Source organism: Protopterus annectens, chromosome 5.part0, assembly GCF_019279795.1.
Source record: "Protopterus annectens isolate FY-2018-M chromosome 5.part0, PAN1.0, whole genome shotgun sequence".
In the NCBI taxonomy this organism is placed as follows: Eukaryota; Metazoa; Chordata; order Ceratodontiformes; family Protopteridae; genus Protopterus; species Protopterus annectens.
Window position 1 is genome coordinate 1,615,736,053 of NC_056735.1, and position 23,446 is coordinate 1,615,759,498.

The following is a 23,446-nucleotide window of genomic DNA, read 5'->3' on the forward strand; positions in this document are numbered from 1 at the left end:
CTTGTCGAGCATGTCATCCCAGGCTGACAGACACTGGATCCCCTTTGAATGACACCAAAACTTTAGCCAATTGTTAAAATTTATCATTTTGTCTTTATACTGTGGCATCATTCCTGGTGAGGGTAATATGCTGCTCAAGGTCAGGGTCATACTGGCCTGGGCTACATGATCAGAGAGCTCCTCTATGTCCCTTTTACTGTAGTCCAGGGAGGTACGTCTCAGGTCATTCACACCAGCATGGACAATGACTGAATCATAGTTGTACTTGCTTTGGAGTGACCTGAGTGCTTGTGTTATGTGGCAGATCCTAACGCCCAACAGGCAGCTCACCGTGACCTTCTCCTTGTTCAGCCTGGTGAGCGGGACGTCCGTGTGTCTGACAATAGAGTCACCTATTACAAGTGTATCAGGTGTGTTGTGTTTAGCCTTAAGGGCTGTGATTGTTTGGCACACTGACTTTGTGAGCTATGTGTTGCACGTGTTTTGTTTTGGGGTAGCTGTTGCTTGGATGTCTGCTTTGTAGGTCTCTGTTGCTTAGGCAGATTTTTATTTAGAGCCTCCGAGTATGTTTTTGTGTGGTTTGCTGTTGTGCTAGGACTATGTGAGACTGGATTTGTGGTGTGTGAGGTTACCTTCTCCTCCTGACTGGTTATGCCAGTACTGAGTTGAGAGAGCTCAGCCTCCAGTTACATTACAGCCAAACCTGCTCTTCAGGCCCAGCTTAGGCTGCTGTCAAATTATTCTCTGCAATAAAAGAAAATAAGAGAGACAAAACCAGAAGATGATGAGGGAATAGAGAAGGAATGCTGCACTTTCCTTGTAAATCTACAGAAGATTGTTATACGTACAGAAAAGGGACATTATTCACTGAAAGAGAGGGCCACGCAGTATGTTGTCACCAATGGAAACGTCCTTGTTGTTGTCTGAGAACTGAGTAAATCTTGAAGTTCAAATCTTGGCACCCTGACTGCCCGCTCCAGCACCTATGTGCCCACATAAATTGTGTAGTATTCTTGAGGAGTATCAGAAATGTACAACAACTATAACATCAGTCCTGGAATTGGAGGGTAGGGGTTGTGACAGTAGCTCTCACCAAAACAGCTCATTCGGTAGGGAGTCTGCCATTAAAAAAGGCAGATCAGGTTTTTGGACAAGTAACCATCCTGGCTGCAAGAGCTTTAAACTACCAGAACCACATTAATGCACACCAAGAGTGTTCTGTTTATTTTAGTGAAGATGAAATGACTAAACTGTATAAATGACTGAATATTAACTACAAAGTTGCATAGTATCAGAGAGGAGAGTATTCCTTTTTCTCAAAGGTTATATGACCTCACATGTACAATATTTGCATAGTAGTGGTTGTATGGATATGTGGAGGAGAGGCTTGTCGCTTTGCAAATATAGAAAACTATTTTTGCTTTCAGGTTTCCTTCAGTATTTTCATGTCAACATTGAGAAGCTGCATTTCACTTTATTTGTATGGACAGGAATTTTAAAAGAACTGATAGCAGTGATTAGGTTAAACACTAAATTTGTCCTCACTTTGTAATATGTACTGCTAGCCATCTCTAGTCTGAGTGATGCCAGCTTGTTCATATATGGTCTGCTTTCATTTGCTGTGAGAGACACAAATGCTCTTTAGTTTTGAATTCAGTGATTGCTGTAGTGATATTTTGTGTCTTAGCTGTATCCCATGGTAAGACATTTTTGTAACTTCAGTACTGGTTTGGCTATCAATACTTTGCTTTTTAACTCAGAAAGCAGACTTTAGTCTTGTTGGGTACATTACATAATGCAGCCGTGATGCCATAGATAGATATAGGTGTTCATCGTTTTGGGATAGTCTTGAGATGGTATCCTCAACTGAAACCCCAGGCCTGTCTTGAGAGTGTTACAGAAAACTTTCTAGACATTGGCTTAAATTCAGAAACTTTGCCAGTGGACATCCTATATACAAGATCTTCCTAGAAGGGTCTCCACTTGACAACTTCTTCTGTTTTTCTACTTCCTTTTCTTTGAAACTCCTGAACGTAGGGGAGCTCATGCTCCAACATCATGCACCAAATTAACAGTGTGTACTTAGATGTTCATCATATCGATCACTGCTGCAGTAGCCTTAGCTATATGGGTTATATCTCATCAAGGTTATAATGGCTGGCCAACTTCCAACGCTTCAGGGCACCTTCCACACACCCAAACTGTCAAGCAGCTCAAGCTGAGCTGACTAAAAGACAAGTCTGGGCGCAAGTCTTTCAGAGTTTTACTGCTGTCAAAGTGTACGCTTGTTTGAGGCTTTTGAGGATCAGCAGTCAGCTTCTACTTTCCTTTTCTGGGCAGATAAGTTCTCTGGGGGAAAAACTTCCATTTTCTTAAATTTATTGATGTTTTATTACTTTCCTCTTCAGGAAAGTTATTTAAAAGCTAGGAGTGTGGTGGTTTAACGGACTCTCTTGAGACTGTAACGTACTTTTAAATGGAGCACTTTCTTTTTTCCCCGTCAATTTAAAAGTAGTGTTAAGTAACTGAAAACTTATTTTATGTGGAAAAATTGTGTCTGTTTTTCTTTGGTGAGGCAGGCATAGTGTTTGAAGGTGCTTTTTACTTTGTTTTTTTCTGTCAAAAAAAAGGTAAAGTTTATGGACTGGTACTTTTACCAACATTTGCTGCTTATCTTCCCTGGGAAAGAGGCACCAGTTTTGGCTTGATCATAGAACAGCCTGATTGGTTGACAGGACCACCCATGGGACAAAAAAGAAAAAGTTAAGCAAATAGTCCTTGCCACCACAACAGGCTGGCAATTTGCCACCACCACAGGTGGTTGATTCTTCTGTGGCTATTTGTTGTACCTCAGACTACTCAACTTTTATCCAGATCCCTGTGGTGTAGCACTTACAGTCATTGTGGACTAGGGGTTAGCCACGCCCTTTGCAGCTATTGGAATCCCCTCATTGGGCATGGGAAAGCCACTCTTGTCAGCCCTGAGAAGGGAACAAGGGGGGTTTCCGTGTTGTGCCATGATGCTGTGCCCATTCCTTATGAAACAGCCACTGACATTACTAACATGGTTTGCCACATGTTTCCTGTCAAAAAGAAACGGAAAACCAAACATGTACCTACTCCTTTTCAAATTTCTTCAGACAGGAGTAGTTCACTGGATCTGGCTCAGGGTTTAATTCAGGCTATTGAACTTTCTTGTAAAGTAGCTTCTGGTAAAAGGAGGAGAGATTCCTCTTTTCAAGAAGAGATTCATGGTCAGGTTTTGAACAGGAAGAGGCAGGGACAGATTCATTTTTTTTTGCCCCTCAGGTTACTGACTTAGAGTTGGAGGAGATCTCTGTTTCTGACTCTCCCTTTGGGGGTTTCTTTTTCTCAGACTTCTTGCTAGAATGTGCCAGTTTTTTTTCAGTGGGAGAACTCTGAGATTTCTCGGTCCCTCTGAAAGTACCATGAGTTTTCCAGAAGGATTTTCCAGAGCCTGCACCGATTACTCTTGTTCTGTCATCTTAGAGGATGTGTGTGTACAACTGCCTGCAATTGTCCTGTTGGTCAGCTAGCTGCCCCTAAAAATGCAGATTGGATGAGTAAAATTCCTTGGTCTTTTAAATTTTTATATACTGTTCCCAAACCTGACTGTGCACTATCCCACTGCTCCCAAGTACTTAATTTTAATCCTACATTTTCTGATAAAGATGGGAAAATTATTGATTATTTTGCAGAAAAAAGCGTATACTTCTGCAGCTTTGATTATCAGAATTTTGAGGATTTTTTTATCTGCAATTTCTTCTTGTGTGGAAAAATCTGCTTTAAATAACTTATTTTGTATTGCACATGTTACTATTCATTGTTTGCAGTGTTTGTATGACTCTGTTTATACTTTTTCCAGGGCTATGGCGACTGGTACTGTTTTAACAAGGTTTGCATGGCTGCATTCTCAGAACCTTCCAGATGATGATAAAAATGAGATTTTAAATCCTGCCATGGATAGAGATTTAATGTTTGGCACCTCTGCTGCAGAGGTGATCAGAAAGTGGAATGAAAAGGGACAAGCTGATCTAGGAAATCTTTTAGGATTTTTCAGCTCTCCTTTTCCAAATTGTCCAAGGGATTGTCTTTCTCCTCTTCCATTTTTAACAGAAAATAGAATAAACCATTTCAGTGGAATTCAAGTAAACAGACATTTAAGAACCAATGGTAAGGGAGTTCCAAAATGAAGTGTCTAATTCCCCAAAACCAAGGACAGTCTAATATGTCTGAATGACTATTCGAGAACTTGTAACCCTCTCCCTCCCTCCCTGACCCCCTTTTCTTCCAGAAAGTCTGAATCTCCAATTTTCTCTTTGGCAAAAGATGTCTTCAGACAGATGAGTTCTGAATATCATTCATCAAAATTACCAAGGGCAGTGAGAGGATATTCATCTTCTCCAGGGGGTCATTCCTTATCCTCTAGATCAGATTCTCTTGTTTCCATCTGTTGTTAATCACATGCTGTCCCAAGGACCGATAGAACCATTTCCTCCTTCCTAAGTGGTGAAGTGTTTAATTAAAGGATATTTCTAGTGCCAAAAAAAGAAAATGCTTGCAGACCAATTCTGGATCTTTCTTATTTAAACCTGTTTGTGATAGTACATTACTTCAAATTTGTCACTACACAATATATTACTTCTTCCTCTTTCAAGTTTCCTGGTAAAACTAGACTTATACGATGCATATCCTCACATCCCTATTTATCCAGGCTTCAGACTTTTTAAGATTTTGTATATCTGGATCACAGTGTCAGTTTTCAGTTTTAACCTTTGTACTATTCACTGTATTAAGATTGTTCACAGTGTCTAGCTCCAGGTGCAGTTCATTGCAGCCTTCAGAATATCTGCATTTTTCCACGTTTAGATGACTTGCATATCTTTACAAAGTCTTTTTCAAAGTGTCAAGAATCTCTCTTTTGGGTGAGACATCTCTTACACAAGCTGGGATTCCAAGAAAACAGTCAAAAGTCTTGACTCACACATGATTGCTTTCCTGGGATGTCAACTGCACATCTTGGTTCAAAGACATTTTCTTCCACAGGAAAAAAAGTCCTTATTTAGATTTGTTTCTAAGGACCTGATGTTGTCAGTTTTCATTCTGTCCTCAATTGATGGGTTCGGATCCGATCTCTCAGATCCATCTCGGCTGTTGGAAAAGCTTGTGGCAATTTAGAACTCTCGAGCTTGTCCCCTTACCCACAGTGCACTAACCCCAAGTACCTCGGATCTCATTTGCTGCTTGAAAAGCGAAATGTGGCTGTCAGTTACTGTCAAGCAGCTAAGTGATATTTTCTGAGTCTAAAGTCATTAAAACCTTCATAAGTTTAAGAAATGTCTTCCTTGCTTGTCGTTTATCTTTTTGTACATTTCTGTACTCTATGAAATACTATATCTGGTGTAGTTCTTAAATACCTTTGTTAGTATTCCTTTTTTTCTATTGCCTTTCCCTTCTTAAAATGTTCTTCGTTAGCCCTTTTGGCTGTGTAAAGTATATTTTTTCTTTTATTGGACTTGTTTTCTTTTAAAGAGCCTCTGACGGTCTACACTTTGAGGACTGATAATTAGTTGCATTGTTTCTTCCTCTCTAGTCGGATAATCAGGGAAAATGTATATTTACAATGTTCTTGAATAATTCTGTTTGGAAATGTATGTTACGGACATTTCTCTCGAGCAGTACAAATTTTGCCAGAGTGTCCAGATATTGACCTTGTGCTTTTGGTCCATTTATTTTCTTATGTGTTAATAAAATGTGAGTTTCTGTCAAACTGATGGTATATCTTTGGAGAGTGAAGTTCAGAGATGGTATTGGGCATTTCATTTTCTAACTTCATGTCCTTCACTTAATTCACACTATTGCAAAACATGTTAATTTGCCAGCCTTTTTAAATTTTAAGAACTTGGTTTGAAGAATTGTCATTTTTTTTTATTTTTGCTCTTGTCAGATAATTTGCTGTAACAAAGTAGAAAAAGTGATTTTGGGAGAGCAGCCTTGTTTCATGATTGCCGAAATTCTGCACACAGTGTGTTTTCAGAAATGGTTTCTTTAGGGGCTCACTTCCTCATCAACAATAAAACTGAAGAAAAGTTCAAGGAACCACCATGCAGGTCTTTCAGATCCTCCCCCTCCCTTGGATCCAAAGCTCCTGAAACCACCTTCAGATCCCATGTTATCCTTGGCTCTGATAGGCTTGATTATTAAGGCTTTCAAATTGTTTACTCCTGAAATGGATCCTAAGCCTCTGGATCTGACTGCCTTAAGTTTTTTTGGGGAGACACAAACTTTGGCTGCATCTTAGGACTAAAAGCCATTAGACAAAACGTTCTTCTGCTCCTACCTCTTCCCTCCTGGATCCAATTTGCTTGGATATCTCCCTTTTTTTTTCCAGATCAGATCCACGAATTAGTAGATTAACTTAAATTTCCCCTCAGATCCTCTGTCCTTCAACATATAACAAAGGGCCAGGAGGCAGATTCGAAGAAGACCTAACTTCACTCAACCGTTTTGGTATCCTAAGGCACTGAATGCAAGGATAAAGAATAGTTGTGTAAAATCTTAGCATAACCATAGATGTCCTTCTTCCATGTTACAGTATTCATAACATGAGGGATTCCCTGCCTAGGCGACCCGAACGTCCAGCCAGTATATCAGAGACTTAAGCTACTGTTAGCTATGTGTGTCACTTGAACATAGAAACTACCATTATTGGCCGAAAAAGTGACGCCTGCAAGTACCATCCTCAGAACTTCTATGCCACCAGTCCAAACGACAGGTTCTACTGTTAGTCTGATTGCCCAAGCTGTTCTGCATTCAGATAAGTATCCCATGGGGAAAACTTTTATTTGCGCTTTTGTTATATGCTTGTTAGAGGTTAATGTCATCGAAGAAGGGCAAGTGCCACTGTGGTAGACAGATTCCACACAAAGACAACCACGACCATTGCCTTTTCTGTCTGTGTTCCGAACATGACTATGAGACCTGTGCCATTTGTTAGGTATTCATTCCTAAAACACTGCAGTCATCTCTCTGCCCTTAATATGTATCTTGAGAACCAGAGACTAAAGTGACTAGCAGTAGGTATGGAAAGTACTCCAGGTCTGTTGGGTTAGCCCCAGAAGAAAAAGGTGAAAAAGGTAAGGCCTGAATCTTTGGCTGCTCCTCTGATCCTGGACATCCCTCTCGAGGTTGGTGAAGGCCCAGAGGTACATACAGTGACTGGTCCTTCTCTTTCGATGGATACTGATTTAGAAGCCACTAGGGAGGGTTCCTTCAACATGTCAGCAGAGGCTCGCTCCATCAGATGTTCCTCGCAGTACCTCTCCTGCCCTTTCCATTCAGGTTTTGCTGAAGTTTGGGCCAGAGTCTAGGTCTATGTTGGCCCATCCATCCCAGCTTAAGGTATGCCTTTCTGTCAAAAGGAAACACAAAAGCACGAGTCTCCCCTACAGGATCCTTCCCCAGATTGGCAAACTTTCTCTCCAGGAATCTTGGATGCCTTTCTGGCACTTAAGCCTTCTAATTTACAACATCCAACTCCAGCATCTCCTATTTCCCCTCCACCCAGGAGTACTTCTGTTGAACAAGAGGTCTGTGAAGATGATGATTCATCTGCAGATGAGTCCCTGGCCTACTTGACTCAAAGTGACACTCCTCTGTGTTATGTCTCCCCTGAAGTTGATTCCAATAGTGGAGACTCTCCTGAAGAAAATATTACATTTGGAGAAGCTATCTCCAGAATGAGGGGATTTTTGAAGTGGGAAAGCTCCTAGGTTTTGGAAGTACAAAAGAGGTACTATGATCTCTTACAAATGGACTCGCCTGCCCTTTCAACCATCCCAACTGTGTTGCCAGCTTTTCAAGATGCCTTTCTTGTGGCATCCAAAAACCCTGATTCACAACATCCTACTCGCAAAATGCCAGACAGGTTCTATTACGTCCCTGAAGACAGCAGTGAACTGTACAAATGCCCTCTTGCAGACCCAGCTGTAATTTGCTCTCTGCTGATAAGCCATCTAGATTACTGTCCTCCACCAACCTCTTGTCCTCAGATAGGGACAGTAAAATGATGGAGAGAATTGGAAAAAAGTCTACACCTCCTACTCTGGCTTTTAGGGCCATTAATTATCAGACACCCATGTCTAAGTATGTTCTGGCCCTACTTTCACAGACCTGTAAGTTGCTGTCTTATCTCCCAGATTCTGCAGCCAAATCCCAGTTTTATTCCCTCTTGGCAGTTTCCTCCCAGGTTACCAGACATTCCATAAAATACAGTTATGAAGCAGCTGAGATGTTTGCAAGATCAGCAGCAACTGGTTGTGTTCTCAGGAGACACCGTTGGCTGAGATTGTAACCTTTGCTTAAGGATTTCAAGGTAAAACTTATGGATGCACCACTGGACAATACTGGCCTATATGGTTCTAATGCTGCATCCCTGTTCAAATCCCTTCAAGAGAAAGGAAAAGAACTTCAGGAACTGAAGCATATTTTTGTCTCCCCAGTTCCTAAGTACCATAGGAACTACCCTTCTAAGCCCAATTTTGTAAAGAAAAAGACACGTGCTCCTCCCCAACCACACAAAAAGGGCATGCACAGGCAGACTGCTCCTAGGTCTCAGCCATCATCTGCTTAAAAGGCCCCTTTCTGGACAAGGCAGGTAGTCTGTGACTACCTGGCGACTCTCTCAGAAATCCCTTTTTCCCAGTGCCTTTCTCATTTCCTTTCCAAATGGACAAGCATTACCACAGACAAATAGGTCCTGTATGTTGTCTGAAAAGGCTACTACATGACTTGGAAAACCATACGTCCATTCATGGGGATCCTTCAACCCCCAAGGAACCAGCTTCACTTTTTCCCTCAGGTTATTCAAGACTTGCTATCACAAGGGACCATACAAGAGGTTCCCTCCTTGGAAAGAGGGAGAAGGTTCTGTTCCATGATGTTTTTAGTTCATAGGAAAGATTTTCCTTGGAGACCCATTTTAGACTTGTCCCAGCTCAATCTGTTCCTTCAAGTCCCCAACTTCAAGATGCTCACCCTGCAAACTCTGTTTCCACTCTTGCTACCTCAGGTGTACCTGGTTTCCTTAGACATCAAGATTGCATACCTCTACATCCCCATCTGCCCTCTATTAAGGAAAGTCTTACATTTTTCTGTCGCTTCCTCTCATTTTCAGTTCTGTGCTTTGTCATTTGGACTCTCTGCTAATCCAAGGGTATTCACAAAGTGTTTTGTCTCCTGTCATTGCCTTTTGCAGAGTTCTGGGAATCCTTATCTACCCTTACCTGGATGACTTGCTCATTTATGCAGAACATCCAGACACTTTGCAACACAATCTTCAAACCACCATCTCTTTGCTCCTCAGCCTGTGATTCACCATCAACTACAGCAAGTCTTCCCTATCTCTTTCCCAGGTTAAGGTTTTCCTAGGTTACAGAATAAGGACAGACCTTATGATGGCTTTGCTACCTTTGCAAAACATGCAGTCCCTGCAGACTTAGTTCCAACAGTTGCATCCTCTGTCTTCTCTGACTGCCAGCGAGTTCCTCAGGATGCTAGGGTTCAAGGCTTTGATTATACCAATGTTGCCCCTAGCCAGGCTCCACATGCAAAAGTTCCAGTGGTACTTGAAAATACTCTGGTCCCGGCAGGCATGCTCATCTTCTAGAGTTTGTCCTTCCACTTCTATCCTGCCTAAAGAAGGAATTGCTTTGGTGGATTCAACAAATGTCTCAGAACCCAGGACTGCTGTTTCAGCCACCTCTTCCAGTTCAAGAAATATTCATGTTCACAGATGCTTCAGATCTGGGATGCGAAGCAACACTGGGGGACCTAAAGGTCCAAGGCCTGTGGCCTCCTTCCATAAGGAAGCAGCACATCAACATCAAAGAGGTGAAGGCTCTGTTTCAGGCTCTTCAAACTTTCAGGTCATCTCTTATACCAGGTCCCTTGAAACTTTTCACAGACAACACCACAGTTCTGAGGTATATGAAGAAATGGGGGAACAAAGTCTCAACTCCTATGTAGATTAGCAATCCAAGTTTGGGAGATTGCTCTTCAAGCAAAGGTAACTGACAGCTGTTTATATCCTGTCAGCTGAAAATGTTCTGGAATATGCACTTTGCAGATCCATGACACAAGCCCATGAATGGATGCTCCATAAGGATATGTTTCTGTACATTATTCAGTGATGGGGTACACCTTGAACAGATCTCTTTGCCTCCCCCTATGAGCAGACAACTTCCAAAATGTTGTGCCAGAGTCCCACACCCTCTTGCTTGAAAGGTGGATGCCCAATCTTTCTCATGGAAGGGGATGTTTCTCTACGTATCCCCCTTCCCCCTAATTCAGAAAGTCCTGCTGAAGATTCAGAAGGACAGCCAAAAAAAAATCTTGTTGGTGACCCCCTTTTGGCCAAAACAGCATTGGTTCCCTCTTCTGCAGTTAGCCAAGGGCAATCATCACAAGTTTCATCACAGGGTAGATCTGCTCACACAAGACAAGGGATCTTTAATTCACCCACATTTAGCAACAGCGAAACTGACATTTCTGGGTAATAGGCTTCCTGATTCCTTTCAGACATCTTTTCTCTGAGTATGTACTTCTAGTCCTGCAGGAGGCCAGGAAACCCAATACAAGGAGATCCTATTTGTCCAAGTGGAAGAGGTTCTCTGTCTGGTGTCTTAATAAGAGACTAGATCCATTTTCAGTGGATATTCTCCTAGTTCTTTCTTATTTGTATGAGCTGCTTAAGGCTGGTCTGGCTTATTCTTCAGTTAAAAAACATTTATCAGCCATTTCTGCATGTCTGCCTTTATCTCCCCCCTTAGCTTCTAGACTCCAGGTTAAGCTGTTCTTAAAATGCATCCATCATATCAGACCTCCCAGGAAACCAGTTCCCCCTCCCCCCTGGGACTTAAATTTTGTTTTGGAAAAACTGACTCAGACTCCCTTTGACCCTGCAGCCTCAGCTTCCCTAACATTTTGCACCTGGAAAACTGTTTTATTGGTAGCCATCATTGCTGCTAGGAGAGTTTCTGAACTCCCAAGTTTTAACAGCTTTACAACCCTTTCTGATTTTCTGCAAGGATAGGGTGTCTCTTCGTACCAATCCTTCCTTCATGCCAAAAGTGGTTAATGACTTGTCCCTTAACCAATCTAGTCACTTACCCACTTTTTTCCCTTCTCCTCAAAACTCCAGTTAAAGGGTGCTGCACACATTGGATGTACACAAACAACTTATTTCTACTTGGATAATCCCAAATCCATTAGAAAGTCTGAGCAACTGTTAATTTCCTTTCACCCCAGTGCACTGAGAAAACCTGGTTCTAAACAGACTATTTCATCTTAGATCTCTAGGGCAGTTTCTTTTTGGTATATCTCCCAGGGGAAAACTCTTTCTTCCCCTGTTAAGGCTCATTCCAATAGAGGGTGTCTTCATCTGGGGCCTTCTTTAAAGGTCTGGACACTGCTTCTATCCTGGAAGCAGCTACTTGTCCCTCCGTCTATACATTTACAAACCACTACAAGTTGTACTCTAGCTCTAGATCCAGAGCAGGATTTGCCAGGGCAATTCTGCATGGCTTCATGGAGACTTCATGTGCTCCTACCCCTCTTTCCCACTCATGAGCTATGGTATTCTTCCTCATGTTATGAATACGGCAACATGGGAATAGAAGGACATAGAATAGTTGTGTAAAATTTTATCATAACCATAGATGTCTTTCTCTTCCATACTCTATGCCACCCTCCTTCCCCCTTGGTTCATACTCTTTTTTGGATATTACCTGGTTGCCTCTTATCCGTGGACTGGTGTTCTGACTGGGGCATTCAGTTCTGAGGATGGTACGTGCAGATGTCACTTTTATAGGCAATGTTGGCTATTTCTATGTGCAGTGTTGCACGTGCCTAGTCGTAGCTTAAGTCTTTGGTATACCTGCCGGATGTTTGGGTTGCCTAGGCGGGGAATCCATCATGTTATGAATACTGCAACATGAAAGAGAAGGACATCAATTGTTATGGTAAGATTCTACACAGCTAGTCTTTATCCTCACATCTGGTGCCTTAGAATCCAAAAACGGTTGAACAAAGTTGGTCTTCTTCGGATCCGAGACCCTCTTGATGGTCTCACACATGCACACAGTCACTCAGTTGATTGTCTCACACATGCACATAGTCACTCAGTAGCTCAAGCCACCTACTAAAGCTGGAGATACTTAGCATACCTCTCAACTGTCCAGATTTTCGTACAGTGTCTGGATTTTTTGCCTGATAATTTTGATCTGTTCATCATTAAATCTGCAATTTTCTGGCAAATCATTAAGGATTGAAATCACTAAATAATACCAGATAATGACAGACATTTGAGTTTGACTTCATATCTTTCAGAAATTACATAATACAAAGCCTGTTATTCCAACAGACGTCTAAGTTTAAAGGAGCAATATTTAAAATCTGTCCCTATTTTTGGTCCCTTATCCCCCATTATTTCTGGCTTGTCCAGATTTCTTGTGCTAAGAGGTTGAGAGATATGTTACTCAGTACAAAACAATTCATTACTCTGTCCCTGACTGGCATTTGTATCCCATGCTGCCGGACACTGTTTACAGCTACACATACACGTTAATTAAATAAATAAATAATGAAGTAATAGTCTGCTAATCCTGAGGTGACATCTAAGCATGTCAACAAAAACAACTGTACAATGGTTTCTTGGAAGTTTGCATGTCACTGTCAAAGCTACACCACTATTGTATTCCCAAGACATAAGATTGTGTGTTAGAATTACTTCTATAACATAAAACATGTTAACAATGGCGCACAAATAACGCTAGTCCTGCCCTACATTTTCCAACAGATGTTATCAGAGCAGCTGCTTCCTTCTGCTTTGTCATATCACACACACACATCTGTGGAAATGACTTCTCAGTAATGACAGGAGATATGTCCATAACAGAAGTAATGTACTGAACAGAGTCAACAGTGTAGTATTATAGGCCAAGTGCAGCACTTAACTACACGTCACACCCCTATGTTTTACCTTAACAAAAGCACAGCCAGTGCTATGAAGTGGCATAGCATATTATGCACAATTTTACTTCTCACAATGACCTTATGGTACCCAAAGTAGACAACCATGGCCTTTGGAAGGGCACACAACTCATTACATATCATTTTATTAGCTACATTAACTTACCAGAAAATGGCATTCATAGTTCACTGTGAGTGAACATAGTGCATGTCATTACCAGTTGCGTTGGTTGTAGTACCTGCTAAAGCAGTGGAAATGTCTAACAGCTATAGAATCTAAAGTTTCCTCTGCAGGCATTCGGGGGGGGGGGGGTCCTGCACCAGAAAATCTGACTAGTGTTTACAACAGATAACTTTTTCCCTTCCTCCCTCCCCATTCAAAAAAAAAATATAATTCCGTATGGTCATGGTTCAGTCCATTCTTCCTTTTCAAAAAAAAAAAAAAAGGATGACTGGATACACTTAAGAGACGTTCATGGTACATACTACCACAAAAAAATGAACAGGTGTTCCTGAAGGTTCTTGCGCTTCTGACTGGTAGCCGGTCATTACCAGTTCAGAATACTTCCCTTTGATCTCACCACAGCCCCTGTGAAGTTCGCCAAGTGTACAACAGTAGTAGCAACTCACTTGATACTACAGTGATTGCAGGTGTTTCTGTATCTAGATGACTGCTTCATTTCTGTCCCAACCAGGTGCTGGTTTATGATGTTAAGAGAAGAGGTTATCGAAACATATGCTCTTTTCTGTATAACTATACACTACAGAAAAAAATGTATATCTCATTTAGAACCAACTCAAAACAGAGTTCAAACAATATGATGCAAGTAAAAAAAAAAAAAAATATTTTGCAAAAATAGTTTGCAATACCAAGATTGCAGCCACTTGGTTCTTAAAGCTCTGCGAACAGTGTCTGCAGCAGTAACACTAGTACCATTGGCCAGGATTTTATATGAAAATGCTTCAATGGATGCTTGTATCACAATAGGCATACATCATCATCCCAAGTCCATTTCAATACAAATCACCAGCGTATATAAGATAGATCTCAAGTGGTGGATTCAGTCAGATTAAGTTCTACAAGGCTCTTTCTACCCTCCCCCCCCCCCAACCAGGGCCATTCTAACTGTGGATGTTTCCCAACCCGGGTAGAGGGGCATTACCTGGGAAAGATAGTCCAAGGCATATGCTCCCCCATGGAGGCCAGTTTCTATATCGGTGTTCTACAGACGATAGTAGTGCTATAGACGCAGTTGTGATTGAAATGGACAATATGTCAGTTATCTGGTACTTCAACAAAGGAGGAGGAACCAAATCTTACCCCCTCTGTTGACAAGCACTCAGGGGGTAACATGAGTGATCACGTCTAAACACTTTTTCATAACAACTCACATTCCTGGGGAATCCAGTGTGATAGAGAACAAACTGAGCAGGTGCATTATTCTACCTCATGAGTGGGTCCATAGCAAGAATGTGATTGCAGCAGCAGCTATTTTTGCCCTATTCCCTCCACAGGGAGAATCAATGAGAGGTGCTCTTCTTCATGATTGGCCACCTTTATCCATATCCTCCAATTTCACTGATTCCTTGGATTTTAGATCCAAATCCAGACCTACTGTCTCACCCAACAAGAATGATCCAGCCAGATATTCAGAACCTCAAGCTGTTGGCTTGGTTTCCCCAATCCCATTAATAGGCAGAGACAGCCTATGCTCTCTGCACCTGTTTGGCAGATACTGTTATCTTCCCCTTAACCATCTACAAGAAAGGATTTGGACACAGAACCATGTTGAACCTTTTTCTGCCCTGATTCATAGCATTCTCTAATTCTTAACTCTACCTTTAAACAAAGGAGCTACTTCATCTATAGTTAAAGTTCAGTTGGCAGCAATTACTAATTTCCGTAGTGCAACTGATTCTTCACTAGCTTTGCACAAGCTTTATAAAGCTTCCGTACAAGGCATACTGTTTTTAAGGCCTCTGTTTAAAGATGCTGCTCCTCCATGGGATTGGAATCTGGTATTGCAAGCCATTATCCATTCCCCCTTTTGAACCTGCAGATGACCATGATTTTAAATTTCCTCCTTCTACCAGATGAATTTCCGAAACTTAGGCTTTATCTAAGAAACCACCATATCTGATTTCTTACAAAGATAAAGTCAAGTTATGAACTAAGGCATCTTTTTGCCCAAAGTAGTATCAGAATCTACTCTTTCAGTTCATCAGTTTGCCAGTTTTTATTTTCCCAAAAAGATACAAGCAGGGACAAATAATTACTACTTCTATTGGATGTTTGTAGACAGCTAAGTTTCTATTTACATAGAACAAAAAGCGTCAGGACTATAGACTAATTATTTATTTCTTTTGCAGATATGAAATTGGGTAAACCAGGGCTCAAAGTTCTGTAGACAGATAGCTTACTGGCTACATCTCCTTTATTTATAACAAATTGGATATCACATTATCAAAACAAATATGGGCGCATTCAACCAGATCCATGGCAGTTGCCTCAACTTTTATCCATGGCAGTTGCCTCAACTTTTCAATCGAGAACTTCCATGGATGACATATGTGCAGAAGCAATGTGATCTTTTCCCCAAGCCTTTATCAAGCATTGCAAATTGGATTTGGTCTTCTGAGGTAGAGCATCATTGGCCTCACTGGTGTTTAGGCGTATCCTTCCACAAGTCCGCCCTGGATATAAGGTAGCTGGGGACTCTGTCCCATCAGTTGAGGATAGAATGAAAATTGACAACATCAGGTAAAGAAGTTGTGTTCTCAGCATAACATTCCATCTGTGTTGTCCATTTTCATTCTTCCTGAACTCCCCTCCCACCAACCCCAATTTTGAAGGCTTCTGGAAAAGTGAGCAAATACAGAGTGCTGTTACTGTGTTTATAATAGAGCTTCAGCCACAGTCTTATCTAGTGTTTATTTCTTCTCTTTATATATGTATGTTTTATATACATGAATTATCTTTTTTCTGTAGTCTGCAAACAAGATCTGAGGTACTTGGGATGGTGCATTATAGGTAAGGGAGAAGCTCGAGAGTTCCAGATTCCCACGAGCTTTTGCAATGGCCAAGACGGATCTGAACCTGTTAGTTTAGGAAGAATGAAAGTGGAAAACACAGATGGAGCGTTATGTAACTTCTTTCTTTCCATTCAGACTTTGGTCACTATAAGGGAGTAACTCAGGATTTTAGATCTCATGGCATCTATGATTTTTATGATATCTCCTAACAAGACTGCACATGAGAAAGATACAGTGGTATCTGAAATCTCTTTGGTCCCAGTATCAACACCTTTTATCTTTTCAAATACCAGTGCTGGGGGGTTGTCAGAAGAGAAGTCTTGACAGGAATCCTTAAATCCAGGTCTCCCCTTATCCCTCCCTTCTCCAAAGCAGTCAGTCACCACAGACGCTTCAGACATTGCTTGGGGAGCAGTTTCAGGAGGGATACAAATAAAGGTGTGTAGAAGACTAAGGACAGACTCAAGCACATAAATATGTAGGTGATGGTTACCCCGATCAAGGTACTCAACTCTGAACCTCTTTGACCCTGGGACCTCTTCAAAGTGGTTTCAGGCAATACCACAGTCTTGTGGTACATCAACATGAAAGGGGGAACCAGATCCTACCCCTTCTGCAGACTAGCCATGTTAGCTTGGGATATAGTTTCAAAGCACAGTCTTTCGCTCTACAGGCATCCTACACTCCTTCAGAGCAAAATTGTGTGACAGATGAGCTGAGCAGGACCTGGACAGAACCTCAAGAATAGAAACTAGATCTGGGTGTTCAAACATTTGATCCACCTGTGGGGAGTTCCTCAAGTAGAGCTTTTTGCTTCCTCTTTGAAGAATCAACTGGCAAGATTCTGTTCCAGGACTCTATGCAAGAAGGTCTGGAAGACGGATGCCTTTTCTTTTCTTTGCTTTGGAGAGGAATGTTCCTGTATATTGTTCCACTGTTTCACTTATATCCATAGTACTTCTAAAGATTCAGAATGAGTCCCCCAAGATTATTCTGGTGACTCTTTTGTGGTCTCGGCAACTGTGGTTCTCCCTTCTTTTGGAAATGGCCAGGTGCAGTTACCACAAGCTGCCTCAGTCTGGATCTACCCACACAAGAACAGGGGTGTTTGATACACTCTGACATTAACCATTTTCAGTTGATTGCCTGGATGATATGGTTTTAGTTCCTTTTGGGCACCTGTTTACTGAGGACATGCAGGAGGTACTAATGGAGGCAAGCTTTGGAAGTTGGCTGGCTTTTATTTCCTTGGCAGGATATAACCCATATATAGCTAAGGCTACTGCAGCAGTGATCATTCAAGCATCTACTGTTATGGTAAGTTCAGTTTACATACTTGAACTTGCATTCAAGAGCTTGTAGTTAATCTGTGACGTTAGCCTTGCAGGTCCTTCAGTGGATGATGACCTCATGACACGTACACACTAGGCATTCATCTTAGGGGATACATGCTGGAACGTTGGTACTGTTGTTCCATATTTCTAAGAAGCCATAGCTCTCTCTCTTTCTCTGTACTTCCTGAAGGTGATCCTTCAAGTCTCTTGGTCAGTGCACAAGGGTCGCACTCAAGATTCATGGCTGCTGTCTCCAGACCTCCATCTGAATCTGATATTATTTAATAGCTAGACTGTGAAAGATTCACCAGAGCTCACATTTTAGGCCCATAATGTTAGATGGCTCTTTGAAATGTGATGATGCCTAGCCTTGTGATTATGGGAGCACACCCAGAAACACCATAGCTATATGCCAGTGCCATGGCCTTTGCAGCCACTGCTAACTGCGCAACACCTTTTTGCAGACACACCCCCAAGCATTGTTCTACCATTTCCAGACATGTTGGCCTGGCTATCCATATGCATAACTCCACTTGCATCAGTTAAGAGTGGACTCTTCCCATTCTGGATCTGAGTTTAAGAGAAGTTAACCCTCAATCTTTAGTTGCTCAGAAGGGCACATAGATGACTCAGACCATTTTGTCAGTGACTGATAAGGATAGTAAAATCTCTTCTCCTTAAAGCTAACTCCAGATGTCTTCTTTGGAGATTACCTCAAACTTATGAAGTCATGTGTATTGGCATGTGGCACTCATACCTTTTCTTCAGAAATGTGTCAGAAGATATCTTGTGAAGGAAAAGACTTGTATCTTCCTATCCATGGAACATTTGTACAAGAATCACGTTTTGCAGCCTGGAAGCATCCAGTAACCGAGATGCCTCCTGTTTATCTCCTGCCAAGTGAAGTGAGATTTTGTAAGCATCATAGGGCTGACTCTTCTTTTCTATTTATTGGTCCAGTAAAGATCCAAGAAACCATAGCACTTTGCTCCACTGCTGCAAGATAAGTATCTAAAACCTTAAACATCATAGCAAGAAGGTGATGTTCTTCGTGTTTCACTGTTGCAGTCATCACACTTGGGTTATCTTCCTGCAGGTAGTCCTCAGTCGGCCTAAATACCAGAGTCTTGGGATTTCTGCGTCGGATACAGTCGCCTCTTCCATGAAGTAAGGGGTATAAAACATGCAGCTGATGCCATCACATCAGCTTTTCTTGCCATGAGGGAGCCCAAAGCAGAAGCAGTTCGCAAGTGCCAGTCGGCCGCTACCTGAAATTTTCATTTTTTGAGTTTCAGACCTGAAGTCTTCTAAAGCTAAGTACCCCTTTAGGGATCCTTTTTTCTTGTTCTAACCAATGTCAGAAAAAGTTAGCAATTGTCTTGCCTGTGGAAAGCAAATACCTCAGAGATTTTCATTCTTACTGCGTCACCTGTTTAGGTCCAGACCACGACATTCCTCGCTGTCAGTTTTGTGCCTTGTTTAACACCAGAACTATTTGTCGGCAAGCTATCTTTGTCACTAAATTCTTTCGCTCTCATTCTCTGTATTCCGAAATGGCTTTGATAAGCCATCTGACTACCGAACTACCGAAAGAAAGGATAAAGACAGAGACAGATTGCATAGGTCCAAAACTGCCGACGACGCTTCCGTTAAGCTAGTTACCAGTCCGCCATTACTCAGTGAGGAGCTTTCGCAGCCCGATACCCACTTCTACACATTCACAGGCCTCTGCTGAGACCCATTCGGAGTCCGGTATGCCACAAAATGCTTCTTCGACTATGGAACCTGTGGATGTCTCTACCTTGGATGAGTCCAGAGCCGCTGTGCAGGCACTGGCTTCTGAGGGTGTATTCAGACCTTCCGATGTTCTTATTAAACAGACTACTTAGTTTCTGACTAAAACTACTGGGTTTCTCAGGCCCAGAGTTTGCACTATGCCCAGAAAATGGATGACCAAAGTGCATTCTCAGGCTCCCATGCCACAGAAACAAATGCTTAGAATGGCTGAAGACCTTATTTTAATTAGGGGAAGCCAGCCTTTCCCCTCTAAAAGACAAATAATTGATTTTCCTTCTGACTCTACAGACCATGAGTCCGATGACTCTTATCCCTCTGATTACCAGGACATTCCCTTATCTACCTATGAGGATTCAGATGCAGAGTATTCCATTCCCTCTGCCTCTCCCCCCAGAGGACTTTTCTTTCAGTGAAACCTTGCATACCTTAAGAGAGCATTTCCGCTGGGAATGCCAGGACTACCCACAATCCAAAAAGAGACTCAGAGAATTTTTAGACTTGTCTCAGCACAAGCCTCTAGCTATACCCCCTGTCCTGGATATTGTAGATGTTGTCTTCATGGAATCCAGTCTTACCCCTGATAATTTACCACCAGCTCCTAGGAAGCCTGACAGGTACTACAGAGTACCTGTCTCTCACAAATGTCTCTTTAAAAATCCCACTGCGGATACAGAGACCATTTCCCAGGGACCTAAAGGAATTAAGGCTACTACAGCCAAAAAACGTACCCCTTCGGACAGGGATTCTAGGGCTTTAGACAGATGGGGTAAGAAGGTATATACCTCTGCAACTCTTGCCATCAGGGCTTTAAATTGCCAGTTTCACATTGAAGTACCAGCAGCATATTATGGAACTAATTAAACAAAAAATGTTGATTCTTGATTGTACAGAAAATAAAGATTTACAAGAGTTAACGCATTCTGCAAACCAAGTTAGTAAACATACTTTGCAGTGTGGTTTTGATGCCTTAGAAGCATCTTGCAGGGCTGCTGTCACTGGGTCTGTACTGAGAAGGCATGCTTGGCTGAAGGAACAAATCTTGCCAGACCATGTCAAAGCAAAATTACTAGATGCTCCATTAAACCAAGCATATTTGTTTGGCACAAAAGCAGAAGTAGTTCTTAAAAAGATGGAGGAAAAAGCTAAATCTGTGCAAACTGTTGAAGATTTCTTGCAGGTACAGCCACCTAGCTTCATTAGGCATTGGCCGTCTAAAAACTGGTCCTTTCCAGTCCCTCCCAGACCTTCTCAGTCCAAAACCAGGGGCAACAGACCACAAAGACTGCAGTCTCAGGGTATGCAGAGATCTAAACAATGGAGTGCTCCCACCTCAAAAACAGGGAGTGGTAAACCACCCCCTTATGGAAAAAGTTCACAATGACTTGTCTATCATCCTTCCCAGCCATGCTCAAGTACTTGCACCCCTAGGAGGAAAACTTGCCCTGCATGCAAAAATACCCAGGACCGATGGGTCCTAAACATTGTATCCCAGGGATACAGATTCTGCTTCCACTCACTGCCAACCCCAAGTGGGTTGCCAGACCTTCCTCCAAATCAGTGGGCAGAGGCTCAAAAGCAAGTACTTTTTCTTCTCAGTATCAGGGCTATGCAGCCTGTTCCAATGGAGCAAAGAGGACAAGGTTTCTACTCTAGACTGTTCCTGGTGCCCAGAAAAGAGAACTCTTGGTGCCCTATCCTGGATCTGTCCATTTTCAACACCTTTTTGGTGGTGCCAAAATTCAACATCTGCTTCCTATGCTAGCCAAGGACTCCTGGCTGGTCACCCTAGACTTAAAAGAAGTTTATCTGCACATCCCCATAAGGGAATCTTGCGGGAAATATCTACATTTCAGGGCAGGCTCTCTGTACTGTCAGTTCTGTGCACTTCCCTTTGGCTTATCTACTGTGCTTAGGGTATTCACAAAGTGCCTGGCCCCAGCCATTGCATACTGCAGGCAGAGAAATATTCAAATTTACCCATACTTGGACGATAACCTGATTCAGGCGGACAATCAGGAATTGCTACTTCAACACTTGACGTTTGTAAAGAGACTCCTAACTTCTCTGGAGTATACCATCAACAAAAAGAAATATCATCTCGTACCCAGCCAAAAGATTGTATTCCTGGGAGCAAGCTCGAACACAACTTCCCAGAAGACATGCCTCACTCCAGAAAAGCAGGTTTATTTGACAAATTGCTTCAAACTACTGGCCACCAAAACCCAGCTATCTGCAAGAAAAATACTGCAAGCCCTATGGTTCATGGCCTCATGCATTCTACTAATTCCATATGCAAGACTGCATATGAGGAAATTTCAATGGTACTTAAAAAGTCTCTGGTGTCAACATTCTCAGGACCTGGAAACACTGATTCCTATCATTCCTTGTTAAAGGACAGAGTTCCTTTGGTGGGTAGAGTCTTGCAACCACAACAAGGGACTCCCTTTCACTCAACCCCTCACCACCCAGACCCTGACAACAGACGCATCAGACTATGCATTGGGGGCTCACATGGCAGGCAAAAGCATTCAAGGCAAATGGAGCCCAGGGCAAATTCACCTGCATATCAATCAAAAAGAAATGTTAGCTGTACAGAGTGCACTGACAGCCTTCAAATACCTTATCCTTCCAGGAAAACTCCTGGTGAAGACAGACAACACCACAGTTATGTGGTACATAAACAAGCAGGGGGGAACTCATTCCTACCCACTCTGCAGGTTAGCCATGGCCCTGTGGAACACGGCCTTGAGCAATCAAGTGCACCTGCAGGCTCAGTTCCTGCCAGGCAAACAAAATTCACTGACAGATGATTTAAGCAGAAATCTACTGGATCCACACGAGTGTAAACTGGAAACCAACTCATTCAAACTTCTAATCCATAGGTGGGGAACACCAGAGATGGACCTCTTGGCTTCCCCCCAAAACCATCAATTGAGCAAATTGTGCACCAGAAATCCCCACAGTCAAGCTTGGAAAGTGGATGCCCTCTCCTTTACATGGGAAAACCTGTCAATCTATGCCTTTCCCCTTCTGCCCCTCCTCTCAAAAGTACTACTCAAGATCAAACAGGACAGGCCAAGGACAATCCTTATTGCACCAGACTGGCCACACCAACACTGGTACCCACTCCTATGCAGTCTGACAGCAGTGCCACCCTGGCACCTACATCAGACCCCCTGTCTGCTGTCCCAGCAGTAGGGACAGATTTTGCATCCTCAGCTGCAAACCCTGAACCTTGCAGCATGGCTTATTCCCCGAATACACCAACAGCATCCCTTAGCAAACAGGTGCTGGATGTCATCCTTGAGGCCAGGAGGCCTAGTACTAGGAAATCCTATTCAGAAAAGTGGAAAAGATACTGTTCTTGGAGCCAGTCTCAAGGTAAGGACACAGCTGTGCCCACCTTACCTCAAATCCTAGATTACCAAGCAGCAGAGCTGCTCCACAAAGGCCTATCCTTCTCATCTATTAAGATTCATGCCTCTGCCATCTCAGCTCATTACAGTACTGAGCCACCCCTGCTGTCTCATCCTCTGATCAAACAGTTCCTGAGAGGAGCTAACAATTTAAGACCCCCGAGGAGAGCTCCCACTCCTGCCTGGGACCTTAACTTTGTACTAGAGAAGCTCATGCTTCCCCCTTTTGAGCCTGCTGCTACAGCAGAGTTAAAATTCCTCTCTTTAAAAAAAAGCTTTACTTCTAGCCATCACTTCATCAAAAAGAGTGTCTGAATTACAGGCTCTTATGGCTGTGGAACCCTTCATTATTTTCCATGTGGACAGGGTTTCCCTCAGGACTAACTTATCATTTATGCCCAAGGTGGTATCCAGTGTGGCTCTAAACCAATCCATCCATTTACCAACCTTTTTTCCTAACCCTCAGAATAAAGGGGAAAGGATCCTGCACTCCTTGGATGTACACAGACAGCTCAGGTTCTACCTTGACAGGACTAAGCCTTTCAGAAAAACTGACCAGCTGGCTACTCAGCTTTGCTACAGGGGCAGAGGGCAAGGCCATTTCAAAGCAAACCATTTCCAAATGGATAGCACACTGCATCCATTTCTGCTACAAATACCATGGAAAACCTATCCCACAGGGGATCAAAACTCATTCCACTAGGGCTACCTCTACAGCATTTCTCAGAGGAGTCCCTGCCAGGGACATCCTGGAAGCCGCAACCTGGAGTTCTGTACACACCTTCACCAAGCATTACCACTTCCCTATCTTTTCTA

General features: G+C 42.5%; 1 protein-coding gene across 3 annotated transcripts in view; it reads left to right on the forward strand.

Moving 5' to 3' along the window:
• The window catches only part of TBC1D23 (TBC1 domain family member 23), a 1,834,851-nt gene that overhangs the window by 644,693 nt on the left and 1,166,712 nt on the right, over positions 1-23,446 (forward strand). The window lies entirely within an intron of this gene.